Here is a 6,000-nt window from a genome sequence, read left to right as displayed (position 1 = left end):
AAAGAAGATGGGGAGCTACTGGGGCATCTTTGGAGACACAGATCTTTACTGCTAAAGGGCTGTGGTTGCCTTGGGCTGGTACAGAAGCACAAAACATAATGTACAACATTTCTATCTACTTCTTTAGTTAGGCTTTAGTTCTCCTTTAAGGCAATGATCCCCAACCTTGGATATTGCTCCCAATGGCCTGAAAGCAGGTGCTTATTGTTTAATTCCAGGTTTGAAGTCAAGCTTTAATTGCATAAAAACGTGTACTCCCAAACATCCTGCCACAAATTTAACCCGCTGTACGGCGCTGACCGAGGGAATCACAAGAGACGCGTGTGGCTCAATAATCTTGCGGCTTTATTGTGCACATCTAGTGAACATGTGGCAGTGGGTTGGTGAGAAAACCTACGCGTTTCGTGCCTTAACTCTCCTGGCACTTTATCAGGGTAGTGGCAGGAGAGTTAAGGCACGAAACGCGTAGGTTTTCTCACCAACCCACTGCCACATGTTCACTAGATGTGCACAATAAAGCCACAAGATTATTGAGCGGGTTCAATTTGTGCACTATAGTTACCTCCTGAACAAGGTGAGGAGGATCCCGCGAGAGCTGTTACTGAAGGGAGAGACGCTACGCTACGGGTGAGCTCCGATACATTTGACAACCTATTTTGTGCTTAAACATCCTGCCAGTCCACATAGTGGCTACCAATAGCAAATTGCAGCCCATATCCGGCACCCCCAGGAACTATTTACATACTTATGTTGCTCTACAACTTTTCTTTACTTTTGAATGTGGCATACAGGTAAAAAAAAAGGTTAGGGACCCCTGGCTTAAAGCCTCACACTATGGACGTTGGCTGGACTGACTGTATGTAATGTACAGTGTGAGTACTTGTCTTTGCACAAAGGCATTCCTTGACTTGTGTTGGTGTCAGATGCAGGTACTCAGTGTGTAGTCCCATGCAGCCAGTTGAAACGAAAGAACACTTGTATAATAGTAGCAAAATGCCCTGTTTCCCTCGGTTCATCTTCTCAGCCCCCACCCCAGGTCTGGACTGGGAGTCAAAATAGGTCCTGACATTCCAAGTACACAGAGGGCTCAAGAGCTCACTAAATAGTGAGTGTCTATGGCATCTTACAGCAGCCCCTCTTGCATTTACCAGAACCCATAGATTGCCAGTCCGGACCTGCCCCACTTAATATTCTTCAGAACCGTAAAGCATGTGTATGTACCCCACCTTCAGAAAGCTAGCAAGTAGAGCAGGGATCCCCAACTTTTTTCTACCTATGAGCCACATTCAAAAGAATTGGGGAGCAACACAAGCACGAAAAAAATCCCGGGTTGTGCCAAATAAGGGATGTGATTAATATCAGCCTAGCCTGTAAAACACCTGCCAAGGCCGGGGCCAGTATTACAAATTCCTCCGTCTTGAAATCTGCGTACCGCGGTACTGCCCCTTTACATCATGACCCGATCCTTTTGATGTCACACTCCGCCCCTTTTTGTGCCCGCCCCCCCAGCAGTTGGTAAAAAAATTAGGAAAAGGTGGCAACCCTAGCTGTGATTGACTGTATGGTAGTGCCTATGTCGACAGTCTACAGGAGGCTCTGTTTGGTGGTACACCTGGTTTTTCTGCAACCAAAACCTGCCTCCAAACCTGGAATTAAAAAAAAGCAACTGTTTTGAGGCCACTGAGAATAACATCCAAGGGGTTGGTGAGCAACATGTTGCTCCTGAGACACTGGTTGGGGATCATTGAAGTAGAGTATACAGAACATTCACCAAAACCAAAGGAAGAGAAACTGGTTTCACTGGATTTGTTTCATCAATTTGTTCTTGCTGCCCCCCCAGGAGACTGGAATGTGCAGGATAAGCTTATCTGTCTTTCAGTGATTGAAATGTAAATAGCTGTGTTTATGTTTTTGAAGACAAGGCTCCAGTATTAGCACATAAACATATGACCATGCCTTAACTGTTTCTGCTCACACAACCCACAATTCTCAAACAAGCCAGCCAGTGTTTTGCTGTTTTTTTATATTGCTTTACTGCACCCCTTGGCCAGGGCTTACTAAAAGGAACAGCAGACCCTGCAGCTGCCGGGGTTATCAGGACTGTTGGGGGCCCAAAGTGTTCCTGACTTATGTGAAATGTCATTATATTTTTGTTGATCTAATGATCAGATGTGAGCTGATCACTTCTCTGATATACATTTAGGGGGTTATTTATCAAGCTCTGAATATCCGAACCTCGAATAATTTGTAGTTTTCGGAGGAAAAAAAAAACTGCGAATTTTTCAAAATTTATTAAAGTCTGATGGTTTAAAAACTGAATCCGAAACTCCGGGATCTAAAAGCTCTCGAGGTCCTGTATAAGTCAACGGGAAGGTCCCAGTGTCTGCGCAGCTGTGCTGATGTCTGTACCGATATCCGATGAGTGGTTTCTCTGCAAAAAACTCTGTGTAAAAAAAAACTCCAAAAACGAGTTTTTGGGGAAAGCTCCGAAGTTTGCCCGACTGTAAGGGAATCTTACCCTGGTGGTCTAGTGGACGCCCGCTGCGCTGCTCCTGTTCCTTGCTCTGCCGGTTCCTCTATGGCGCGCAATTCCTGGTTTATGCGCCGGCGTGATGACGTCACACACAGGGGCGTGAAATTGAAAATGTATAAAAGGGGAATTCAGTGTTCTGTTAACTGCCCGTTGTTAGGTTCAATTTGCCTGCCTGTTTGACTACTCTGACTTCTCCAATCCTGATCCTGCCTGTCTGTGACTACTCTGACTCTCCAATCCTGACCTTGCCTGTCTGTGACTACGTTGATCTCTCCAATCCTGAACCTTTGCCTGTCCTCCGACTATTCTAAAATCTCTAATCCTGATTCTGGCCTGTCTGACTATTCAAACTGCTTGTGCCGGCCCGGCCTGCCTGGTGGTGTTCTTCCAGTATCCTGGTGAGACAATCATGCCCCTTTGCTAGTCCAGAACTGTTAGCTTTGCTCCTATCTCTGTTAAGACCTGGCTGCATCCAATTAGTCGAGGGCTCCTCCCGAGGTGAAAGGCGGCGGTTAAAGGCAGAAGTGAGATCCGAGACCAAGGAGCTTAGCTTGGGTTCTGGATATAGGGTGCCGATCATGACACAACCCTATTTTTTCAGTCTTTTTTCTTTATAAATAAGGTCCTTTCGGGCAATCGGAGTTGCTCGGATTTCTATCCGAGTATAAGCCGACCCGAGTATAAGCCGAGGTACCTAAATTTACCTAAGAAAACTGGGAAAATTTAAGTATAAGCCTAGGGTGAGAAATGCATTTTGGGACATGTTCAGCAGAACACACGCTCCTGCGTGCACTCTGCTAGGGAAGAACTGGCACTTAAGTAAAAGAAATTTAGTGAAGATCAGATGAGTGTCTTTGGTATTGCCCAGCATCTTTGTTGACAATAATAATCCCATAATGTTTTACACTGTATTATACACACTGTATTGTACACACTGTATTGTACACACTGTATTGTACGGTTTTGTTTTACAATGCAAATGCAAATCAGCAAACTTCTAAAAAGTATACTGGTATGCATGGGCGTCCGCAGAAAATTTTCCGGGGGGGGGGCAAGGAAGACAACATATCACTCAAATTATTAATACCCATATTTTGGTTTCCTAAATGGTTTACATGGCTGTCTTGCAGCGCTTGGGGAGCAAGAAGCCAGTAAGGGTTGTCCATTGTGCAGACTCATGAGTCTTTGTACCGGACGCATTATAAAATAGCTTGAAAACTGTACAGTAGGGCAGCTAATGAAGGGGACAAAATTCCAGGGGGGGGGAAGCACCCCTCCCTTGCCCTATTATGTGGAAGCCCATGCCAGTATGTTAAAGTTGCTGCTTACTCACTGATCCGAAGACAGCAGTGACTCCTCCGTGCTGCCCATACTTCTCCCCCCTCATGGCTTGATCCTCCTTCCTTAGCTCTCAGCCCCTCCCCTCTCAGCTCTCGTCACTCAGTCCTCCCTCCTCAGCCCTTCCCCTCCGTGCTCAAAGCTGAAATGACAACGCTAGCTCACAAACTTGAATGCAGAGCACGGAGGGTTAAGAGGGGAAGGGCTGAGGAGGGAGGACTGAGTGACAAGAGCTGAGAGGGGAGGGGCTGAGGGCTAAGGAAGAAGGATCAAGCCACGAGGAGGGAGAAGTATGGGCAGCACGGCAGCATGCTTCAGATCAGTCAGTAAGCAGCAACTTTAACATTCCGGTATACCTTTTAGTTCTTCCCTAGCAGAGCGCACGCAGGAGCAATCAGCTGACTCGAGTATAAGCCGAGGTAGACTTTTTCAGCACATTTTGGGTACTGAAAAACTCAGCTTATACTTGAGTATATACGGTACTGAGATAAATTTGGACCTTGATAAATAACCCCCATAAAGTTTTTTTGTTAAAAACTCCAAAAAACAGAAAATTTAAATTTTTAGTGAAAAAAATTGATTTTTTTCACGATTGATTCTGAAAATCCGCCATCTCAGACCTGCCGAGGTTGTATATAAGTCATTGGGAGAGGTCCCTATTTTATAAGGAAATTTCTGTGATCTGTGCTAGAATTAGCCCGAAAATCCAATTATTCCGGACTTTTCGGCCAAAAATCCAAAAAATTCTGGGCATTCGGGAAAAAGGTCAGATCCGCTTAAATTGTACTTTTTTAATAATAAATAAGGTCAAATCGTGGATTCTAGTTTGGTCGGACTTTCTTATTGTAAAAAATCTGATAAATTCTGAATTTGATAAATAACCCCCTTAATACCAGAGCAAAGATTCACAATGCTTCTTTGCATTCTTAATGCTACCTATTGCCATAATGTAAATAAAATAATTTATAAAACAAATTCAATTGTTTTTATAAAACAATTGATAAAACACAAACACAAAACAAATTGTTTTTCAAAACACAAAAGTTTGTCATGGTTTACCATGTAATTGCATCCTCCATAATTCGCCAACGACAGCACTTGTCTTTGGACGTAGTTCTTTTCTGCCCTATTGAGTTTGGTCACTAGATGGCAGCATTGAAAAATACAATGATCCAGTATTACGCAGAGGCACTTTTTTTTTACAATTTATTGTCAATTACCTAAATAGAGGAGTGCATTTCTTGTGAAGTTACTCTCACCTTCTGTTAGCTTTATTGGTCTTGAATCAGTGCTTGAATTGGGGTGGGATGCAGTGGGATGGTATCCCGCTACTTCTTTATTTTCATTAATTTCCATCCCCTCTATACAGGAGCTTTTTTTCCCCCTGGCCGGAGCTTTGTAAATGCATACTATAAATGGAATTGCCATGGTGCCATCCTGCTATGAGTTGTGAGGTATTTATATATGACATTGCCTCTGTGTCATCCTGCTATGACTTCTCATTTAAAAGCACCAACTTGAATTTGAGATTTATTTTGCCTCGACCATAGAAATAGTTCTAATTCGATACTTCGCCACCTAAAACCTGCTGAGTTTATGTACAAGTCAATGGCAGAGGTCCGTTGAAGCATTTGAAGATGTCAATAGCCTTCCTGACAATCTTGTTTTTTTTTTTTTTGGAGGCAAAACAATTCGAATTTGATCGAATGTTAGAGGTTTTTCATAAATAACCTCCCACTCGAGTTGTGAGTAGATTCTATTTTATTTGAGTTAAAAAAAATTCACATAACTTCGAAATTCGACCTTTGATAAATAACCCCCTAAGAGAATGATACCGTAATTTCATTTTTTTCCTATTTAAGGACATTGTGACTGTGGGCCACCACCAACATTACAACCTCTTAATCCAGCAGCCAGAAGTTTCTGCTTCCAAAAGTTTTTTTATAACCCATTATTGTCAAACAATACCTCCTATTCCAGTATGTAAAATGCTAGTAATTGTAAAGGATTCTGAAGGGGGAGGAATTAGATTTCAGGCAACAGCAGTTATCATACAAACAGGTACTGCAAAAGAGGCAGCCAAAATCCAGGTGTTGGCGCAGGCCAGAGATGGAAACAGGCAGGAACAG

General features: G+C 43.2%; 1 long non-coding RNA gene across 1 annotated transcript; it reads right to left on the bottom strand.

The window, feature by feature from the left end:
• Positions 1-988: 988 nt before the first annotated feature.
• On the bottom strand, positions 989-2,717 carry LOC121395175. Its single transcript, XR_005962318.1, has 2 exons — positions 2,519-2,717; positions 989-2,431 (listed from the first exon to the last, which is right to left on the bottom strand). It is a non-coding gene; the product is annotated as an uncharacterized LOC121395175 (long non-coding RNA).
• Positions 2,718-6,000: the final 3,283 nt, after the last annotated feature.

Source organism: Xenopus laevis, chromosome 6S (assembly GCF_017654675.1).
Source record: "Xenopus laevis strain J_2021 chromosome 6S, Xenopus_laevis_v10.1, whole genome shotgun sequence".
NCBI lineage: Eukaryota > Metazoa > Chordata > Amphibia > Anura > Pipidae > Xenopus > Xenopus laevis.
This window is presented reverse-complemented; position numbering and strand designations above follow the sequence as displayed.